The following is a 9,006-nucleotide window of genomic DNA, read 5'->3' as shown; positions in this document are numbered from 1 at the left end:
TGTAGTAGGTTTTGAGGTCAGGGAGTGTTATACCCCACTTCATTTTTGTTTTTCAGAACTTTAACAGGACAGCAATAATTGTTGGAGAGGATGTGGATACATTGTTGATCTTTTGCATTCTTCATGGACAATTTTCTTGATATCCTCCCAGAGGTCATTTGGCCTACACTCGTTGGTGCGCAAGGTGGCAAACCTGTTCCTGAGATGGTTTTGAAATTCGATTGGGATAGACTTAAGATCAAATTTTGGTTCCCGTGGACTTGATTTAATTTTCCTCAACTTCAGCTTGAACTTGCATATGAGTAGTTGGTGGTCTGTCCCACAATCAGCACCTGGCCTGGTTTTCACTGCTGATATTGAGCTTCTCCACAGAGTATTTCCACAAATGTAATCTATTTGATTCCTATGCGTGCCATCAGGTGAAATCCATGTGTATAGCCTGCGTTTATGTTTCTTATAGTATTTACAATGAACTAAATCATTGAATGTGCAGAACTCTATCCTTCAATCTCCAGACTCTTTTCTCTCACCGAGCCCGTATTTTCCAGCTACTGATCCTTCTTCCCTGTTCCCAACTTTTGCATTCCAGTAGCCCATTATTATCAATGCATCTTGATTGCATGTTTGATCAACTTCTGACTGCAAAAGTTGGTAGAAATCTTCTATTTCCTCCTCTTTGGCCCTAGTTGTTGGTGCATATATTTGAATTATAGTGGTATTTACTGGATTTCCTTGTATGCATATGGATATTATCCTGTCGCTCACTACATTGTATTTCAAGATGGATCTAGAAATGACTTCTTTAATTATGAAACCAACCCCATTCTTCCTCATCTTTTCATCCCTGGCATAGTAAATCATATAATCACCTGATTCAAAATGTCCCATGTCAAGCCATCTCATTTTGCCAATACCTAGTATGTCAATATGTATGTGTTCCATTTCTTTCTTAACAATGTCCAATTTTCCTACATTCATGCTTCTCACGATCCATGTTCCAATCACTAGTGTCTGCTTACAGCTGTTTCTTCTTCTCTGTATTTCTGTTTCTAAGATCTCAGTCTCAATTGCAATGTCTGCTAGTCCAAGCGATAGTCTAAGTGCACTCTATTGTACATAGGGTTTTTGAAGGCCTGTGTTTTTCCGCAAGTGGATGGCCAATCTTTCTTCCTAGTCTGTCTCAATCTTTAAATACATATAATAGTATCTGACAGACAAGCATTCCACAGAAAAGAGCAGATGAAAAACAATTGCCCGGTTATAGCAATGACCAATAGATTCAATGTTGCTGCCCACCCACGTTTCCTTACTCCACCACTATCCTTTCCTACTTTTACCTACAGCATCAAGAAGGGGGTCTATCAGGGATGTATTCTGTCTCCATACCTTTTCAATCTGTATGCAGAACAGATCATCTGAGACGCTGGGCTGTAGGAAGAGGAATGTGGCATCAGGATTGTTGGAAGAGTCATCAGCAACCTGCATTATGCAGATGACACAACCCTGCTTGCTGAAACTGAGGAGGACCTGAATGAAGACCTTGCTGCAGAACGTCAAGGACTGCAGCCTCCTATATGGATTGAAGCTCAACATCAAGAAAACAAAGATTCTCACCACTGGGCCAATTGACAGCATCAGTATGGATGAAGAGATTGAGATAGTTAACAGTTTTAGTTTGCTTGGCTCCACAACCAACACTCTTGGTAACAGCTGCCAGGAAATCAAGAGACAAATTGCATTGGGAAAGTCAGCTGTGAGGGACCTCTCAAGAGTACTGAAGAGCAACGACGTCAGGCTGGAGACTAAAGTGCGCCTGATGCGGACTATAGTCTTCACAATTATGTGCTATGCATCAAAGAATTGGACAGTGACTAGGGATGATAGAAAGATAACTGATGCGTTTGAGCTGTGGTGCTGGAGAAGAGTGTTGAATATACCATGGACTGCTAGAAGGTCAAAAAGGTTTGTCCTGGAGAACGTGAAGCAGGAATGCTCCTTGGAGTCAAGGATTCTGAAGCTTCGTCTGACATACTTTGGGCATGTTGCAAGGAGGGACTGGTCCTTGGAGAGGGTCATCGTGTTTGGGAGAGTGGAGGGGTGGCGAAGGAGAGGAAGACCTTGGATGAGATGGATCAATTCTGTGACTGGAACAGTGGGAATAAGTGCGTTTGAGACGGCTAGGTTGGCATAGGATAGAATGGCGTTTAGAGCTCTTGTACCTATGTACAAGAGCCATGAGTCGCAAACGATTCGATGGCACATAACAACAACATACACTGTTGGTGGGATTATAAAATAATACTACTCTGAAAGACAGTTTGGTGCTTCCTCGGAAGTTGAACATAGAAAGTCCATATGACCCAGCTATTCCACTGCTTGTAATATACACTGAGAGAATGAGAACTGAGGCTCAAATGGAGATTTGTACACCAATGTTCATAGCAGTATTATTCACCACCACAAGAACATGGAAACAGCACAGAAGTCCAATCACAAGCATATACATTCACATGATGGAATACTACACAACATGCAAGAGCAATGGCTTTATAAATTACTACCTAACTTGGGAGGGACTGGAGAGCATTATGCTACGTGACTCAGTCCCATAAGGACAAATATTGCATAAGACTGTTATTGTAGAACAAGCATGAAGATCCAAGGAGGGAGCAAAAGCTGAGGATAGGCGGGAGGGGAGGCATTAGTCATTAGGGTTGCACAATTTGAAGAGTGGAAGGAGGTATGAAGGAAATGGAAAAGATCTGGTATGAAAAACAACATATATATAATTTGTAAATAAACCAGTATAAAATGAAATATATATATATATATAAAAAGAGAGAAGAAGACAGAACCATGGCGGGGGGGAACCAAAAAAAACAAACAAACCACTACACTGGCTGGCACCAAGTGAAAGAAGCAGCCAAGTTGTTTGAGAAAGCAGACACATATAGATATAATTTTCTTTCAAAAAGGCTAGAATCACAATGGCAAACTGAAGGACTCATGTGCAAAGAAGACAGTGACCTGACTCCAGGGCTGTGGAAGCCATACAAGAGGAGGTCAAATGAAAATGCAAGCCTAGATGGAGTTCTACTCCACCTGGACCCCTCTTTTGCAGCTTTCCAGGAAAGGAAAAAAGCACAACAGCTGCCTGGAAAGTCAGAGAAGGAAGAGCAATGAAGGACACTTGGGAGAATAAACTCTGTAACAGCCTGGGCGGGTTCTTTAAAGAGTAGTTGAGAGAGGGAGTGAGAATCATGGAGAAGAAGGGAGAGGAGAGTTCTAACCCACCACAGAGTGGGGAGGGAAAGAAGGGAGCGGCTTTCCCAGGTGCATACAAGAAGGTGTGGTAGTGCCTGGGTGGCTCAAATCATTAATAGACAGTGGCAGCATCAGGTCTACCCAGAGGCACCTTGAAAGAAAGCCCTGGCTATCAATCTCTGAAAAATTCACCACTGAGAAATGGAGCACATCTCTCCTTTGGCACGGCTGGGTAGTTATGAGTCAGAATCACCTCAAGGGCAATTGGTTTTAACCAAGAGTAAAGAAGCCTGGGTGGGGCTTCACAAAGAAGATCCTCCTACTGGAACAGAAGAGGAAACTCAGAGACTCTCAGGACTGAAGTACCACCCACAGACTAACTGTGGCAAGGACCAATCCCTGCAGCTCAACCTGGGCTGGAATCTCCCTTTTTCTGAGTTTCTATCACCAAGAAGAAGCTGGGGGCCCAGAGTAGCTCCTTCAGGATACGAGCTGGGCATCCTCTGAGTCAATTCAAAATCTTACCATCCTACCCCACTGCTGAGGTTCAAGGTGTGGCCTGGAGAAAGATGCTTGGGCCTGTTGCAGATTCCTAGTTAAGAAAACATTTTGGGGTAAATAATGGCCAAGGGGATATAAGATAACAGACTGAGGATTACGGCCAGAGGGTGAGAGAGGGGGTCAAGTGTCCCCCTAAAGTACCCCAATTTGCTGTAAAACCCCACAGAGATCCATGGAAATGAAGTGCTTTGCTGGAGAGAAGGTTGTTTTTGTTCCCCCGCCAGCCCCCCCCCCCTTTCCGCAGAGACCATATATTTTATTTATTTATTTATTTTTCTTTTTTGAAGGGTGGTCTTGGAACCAAGATTCTGGCACAGCTTTCACAAACAGGAATTCTTCCTCCACTGCTCCAGTGTGAAAGGACAAAAAGGGAGCGGAAATTCTTGGAAACGCAGAAAAAGGCCTTTCAACCCCTCCCGTAACGCTCAGTCCTCTGGTTTAAGTAACTACTGAATTAAAAATTATTTAAAAAAAAAAATTATCCAAGAGGGTGAAATGACAAGATGTTCAAGATTTGGTTTCAAATTCCCCACCAAACAAGGCAAGTTTGGAGGAAGGAGATGTGAAGGGAAGAACCATTATGGGACATGTTCCATACTGAACTGGGGGAGGATTATTTGGAAATCTGTTATGCCAGCATCATTAACAGCACTTGGGAACTCTAAATTGCTAATTCTCAAGCTGCTGCAGTCTTAATAAAAAAAGTTTGGAGGTGAGGCCTTGCAACGCGTTGTACCAAATCCAAAACCCTTCCTAGGAAAGAGATCCACGCTGAAATATGAAACACTAGGCATTGTGTTTTCTGATTATTTCAGTAACACAGAAAGATTTTTAAAAAACCTATCCCTCTGGGCATTTTTGTTATCTTATTTCTTATATCACTTGTCGTCAATCAGCTATTCAGTTGTTGTGTTGATCTTTTTCCAGAGTCAGAACAAAAAAGCCATCAAGCAGATGTCTGGAGGAAGCTCTCTCTCTGCTCTCACCAGAGCTTGGGAACCTGAACTTGCAGTACCAGCCGCCCCGGGGCGCACCGCAGCATCCCGGAACCCCAACCGAGCCTGGGTATTCTCTAGGCTCGTCCTCCCGACGCACTCCCGGCCCTGCCTGAGCCCCAGGGGTTCGCGCCCGCACCGCTCGGCCTCGCGACAAAACCGCATTGTCACGGGGCCCGGGAAACGTCCCTCCGGGATTCCCTTCCATAACCACAGCTCACGACCAAGGTCCCCCTTGCTGGAGTTCTTCAAGAAGGGCGCCAAGAAGGTCACAGGGCTATCACTTTAGGGCTCCGCTGTCTCCTCCCAGTGCGGGTGAGGGTGCAGAGCCCCGAGAGACCTGGGTGACCACGGCAGAGAAAGAGTTAAGAATTAGGGGCCACCTCCCCTCTCCTGTAGCCTGTCCCCACCCCCTCTCGTGCTGTAAAACAATCCTTTTGTTTCCTTTTTAAGACATTAGCCTCAGGGGCCATTATGGGGAAAGAAAGGTAGCCGGCTCTTTTATCTGCTAGAAGCCATTAGCTGGGCCTCGATGCGCCTGGTGTCGGTTTATGGCTGCTCCAAGAGGCCCCGGGGGTAGGGGCGCCTCGCACCAGCCCAGCACCCAGAGCACCTGCACCCTAGTTCACTACTCTCTGTCGGGGACGGGGATTGAGGGGAGTAAGAAGCTCCCAGAAGGGCTGTGGCGCACCTGGACTATATAGGGCACCTATGCTGTCCTCCTCGCCCCCTGCAGCCCTGTCCCTCTCGCTTTGCACACCCAGGGAAGCGGCGAAGGGGGTGTCTGTCCACTTCGCACACATTTCCCCTGCGCTCTTGAGTGGATGGTCTTTACGCCCAACACAGAAAGTGGAAGCGCACGTTTGTCTAGGCGCCTGTCCCGAGCCTCGAACCCTCAAACCCTCAGCCGTAGGGGGCACTCGGGCTGTAGACCTTGCTGTCGATGCGCTTGCGTGGGGCACTGAAGGACAATCACTAGCGACTGGAGTCTTTCTACCTTTCTTAGGAAGCTTTTTTGCCAAACGCCGTCTGGAAAGCACGAGAAGAAAACGGGAGATTTCACAAGATACGTCAGACCGTAATCTAACACCAGTTAATTATTCATGCCTTCTCCCAAGAACCAGTAGCACCAAACGTTCACTCGACAGCCCAGCCTCCCAATCAAAACAATAAAAGACGCACCACCAGGCTCTGGGCATAGGAGATTTTGAATTCTGGGTCTTTAGGGCAAAATAGGGGAGGTGAGGAAGAGAGGTAGGGGAAGACCCCAGGAAGGCCCAGGTACCACTTTCATAGGAGCAAAGAATTAAGAATGCTTAAAGGAACAAGGGCGTGAAGGAAAGCCACAAAACCAAACCACTTTTGTATTTAAATACAAATTATAAAAATAATAATAGCAAATTCTCTGTGGCTTCTACATCCAAGAAAATCTGCTAGAATTCTCTGTGGAATGACCTTTTTTTGCGTCTTTTCCAACTCTTTTTACCATGAAATAAAAATTTTCTTCACTCGCCATATGTTCCCCATGCACTTCCACAGATCCCACTGCCACTGTCCTGCTGTGTCTCCTGCATAGGAAAGCCATGCCCTCCCCTCAACTGGGCCGGGAGGGCACAGAAGCAGAGCAGTATTGGACAAGTAACAATGTCACTTTCCTCTTCATCAAGACTCTTTGTCAATTGCTGGAGAAATAATTGACCTCAAGCGACTTCAGTCACAAGCAATAGAAAAATGGTGGGGAGGCAGGCAGGCAGGCTGCAAAACAAAGGTGGCCAGGAATAGAACTGACATGAGAAACATGTAAACCTTCCTGTTGGTATTCTTGTGAAATAGAGGAATGTCACTTTAAAAAGGAAACAAATCTCACATTCTGCTCATCAATTATGTCTCCAAGGTAAAAGTGCTGAAATTCAGTGGCCATCTTTTCACTTCTCTGACCTTTTCCTTTACTTGCACAATGATACTTTCTTCCAATATCTTGAATTCTATCAACAACCAAAATGAGTCCCTCTTGTCTTTTATAAGAGCCTGGTAGTGATTTGAGAGCTGGTGGGTAAAGTTTGAGAGTTTTGTTTCTAAACACTGAGAGAAAGTGGTGAGGGAAAAGGGGCACTAGGATGAGCATGAGCAGTCCTTTGAGGATGGGGAAACCCAAGAAGAAACACAGCACTTCTCTCCTTGCCTCCCGCAGGGAGATGATGGTTAAGAATGGTTTGTTAAAACAAATCTCATCTTTCAGACCACAACATGTCCCGTTTATGAAGCTGATCCTGTTCCAAGGTGAACCAATCGGGCAGAAATCAATAAGGACATTTGATGCCTCAAATGCAGTAATGAGCATGAAAATATCAAACAGCAGTTCAACCTGACCTCAAACTGGAGCCCTTAGCCTGAACTGTTGTTGTTATGTGCCATAAAGTTGCCTGTGATTCATAGCTACCCTATGTACAACAGCCCTAAACTCTGCTGTATTCTGTGCCAGTCTTATTGTCTCTGACACACCTACTCCCATTACCCCAGTCACTGAATCAATCTGTCTCATTGAGGGTCTTTCTCTCTTGTGCTGTCCATCGTCCAAGCATGATGTCCCCCTCCAAGGACTGGTTCTCCTTGCAACGTGCCCATAGTATGTCAGTCAAAGCTTCAGAATTCTTGCCTCCAAGGAGCAGCCTGGTTCCACCCTCCCTAGGACAAACCTGTTTGTTCTCCTAGAACTAGGTGATTCATAAAGAGGAGAAATGAGGATGTTAAGGGGAAACCCCTACAAAAGCAACCCAAGAGTTTCATTCAGTGGGATGCCTCTTCTCTTACACAGAAGGACTAAACCAGCCTGGTAGACTTGTGAGTGTTAATTAGCAAACTTGGAAGCAGGAGTAGCATCTATGAAATTTGAGAAATGACAATAGTTATGGAAAGGCTTCAGGTCTTTTGTTCATAGGGTCACTATGAGTCATTCTAGGTAATCACCACCAACAACAATAAGCAAATAGCCATTATATGGAAGAACCAATCCCTTCTTCCCCCAGACTCAGCACAAAACCACAAAGGCTTAGAGTAGATACAGTATAAGCTGTCAGCTGGGTGAAAATGGTCATCTGAGTCCACAAATGTAAAAGCTTTCATCTTCTCCATGGGAGTGGGAGTAGTGCGCATGTGTGCAGGCACCCACAATGAAACATATCAGAGCACAGAGAGCAAACAGTCATGTTAAGACTGGTAAAGTTCAATGCAAATGTCTAGTCATACGTATTTAGTGTCATTAGAAATGCCCCAATAGCATGACACAGTTTTTTCCTAAAAAAAAAAAAAAAAAAGTAAATAAAATAAAATAAATTCTGCTTTGAGATAATCCTCAGTAAATTGGTTTATGGATGTAATGGTTATAATTTCGACTTATGTAGACTATGGGGCCCAATGACCTGTCAAGCACTAGTCTAGACATCCCATGAAGGGATTAAGAGACAATTAGAAGTTGCAATTAGTTGACTAAGAAAAGCAGATCACCCTCCACAAAGTGTGTGCTGTCCTCATCCAATCAGTTGAGGGCTTGAAGAACAAAGAGATTTTATCTCGAGATTGTAACATGGAAATCTTGCTAAAGTTTCCAGTCTGCCATCTAGAATTGTGGCCATCATGCCTGGCCATATGAATGATTAGTGATAAAGAAGAAGGACACTGGGCTTACGCACAGCAGTGACTGGATGACAGGTGTGGGGTCAGGCAATGTTTCATCCTGTCACAGCGACTTAGACTTGGTTCCACACACCTAACAACAACATATGAGACTAGGTCTTACCATCCTTGCTTCTAAGGAGCGTTCTGGCTGCACTTCTTCCAAGTCAAATGTGTTTGCTCTCTTGGCAGTATTCTTTGCCAACACCACATTTCAAAGGCATTAATTCTTCTTCTGTCTTCTTAATCTGTTGTTTAGCTTTTACATGCATGTTAGACAACCGAAAATACCATGGATTGGGCCAGGTACATCTTACTGTTTAAAATTTAAGTCTTTGCCAGCATGGTACTGGTACAATGACAGACACATAGATCAATGGAATAGAATTGAGAACCCAGAAATCAGCCCATCTATTTATGGTCAACTGATTTTTAACAAGGAGATACAATCAGTTAGGTGGAGAAATGACAGACTTTTTAACAAATGGTGTTGGCAAAATTGGAAAACTATCTG

This window comes from Elephantulus edwardii, unplaced genomic scaffold (genome assembly GCF_000299155.1).
Source record: "Elephantulus edwardii isolate Elephantulus edwardi_28Jun2011 unplaced genomic scaffold, EleEdw1.0 scaffold00372, whole genome shotgun sequence".
NCBI classification, from domain to species: Eukaryota; Metazoa; Chordata; class Mammalia; order Macroscelidea; family Macroscelididae; genus Elephantulus; species Elephantulus edwardii.
This window is presented reverse-complemented; position numbering follows the sequence as displayed.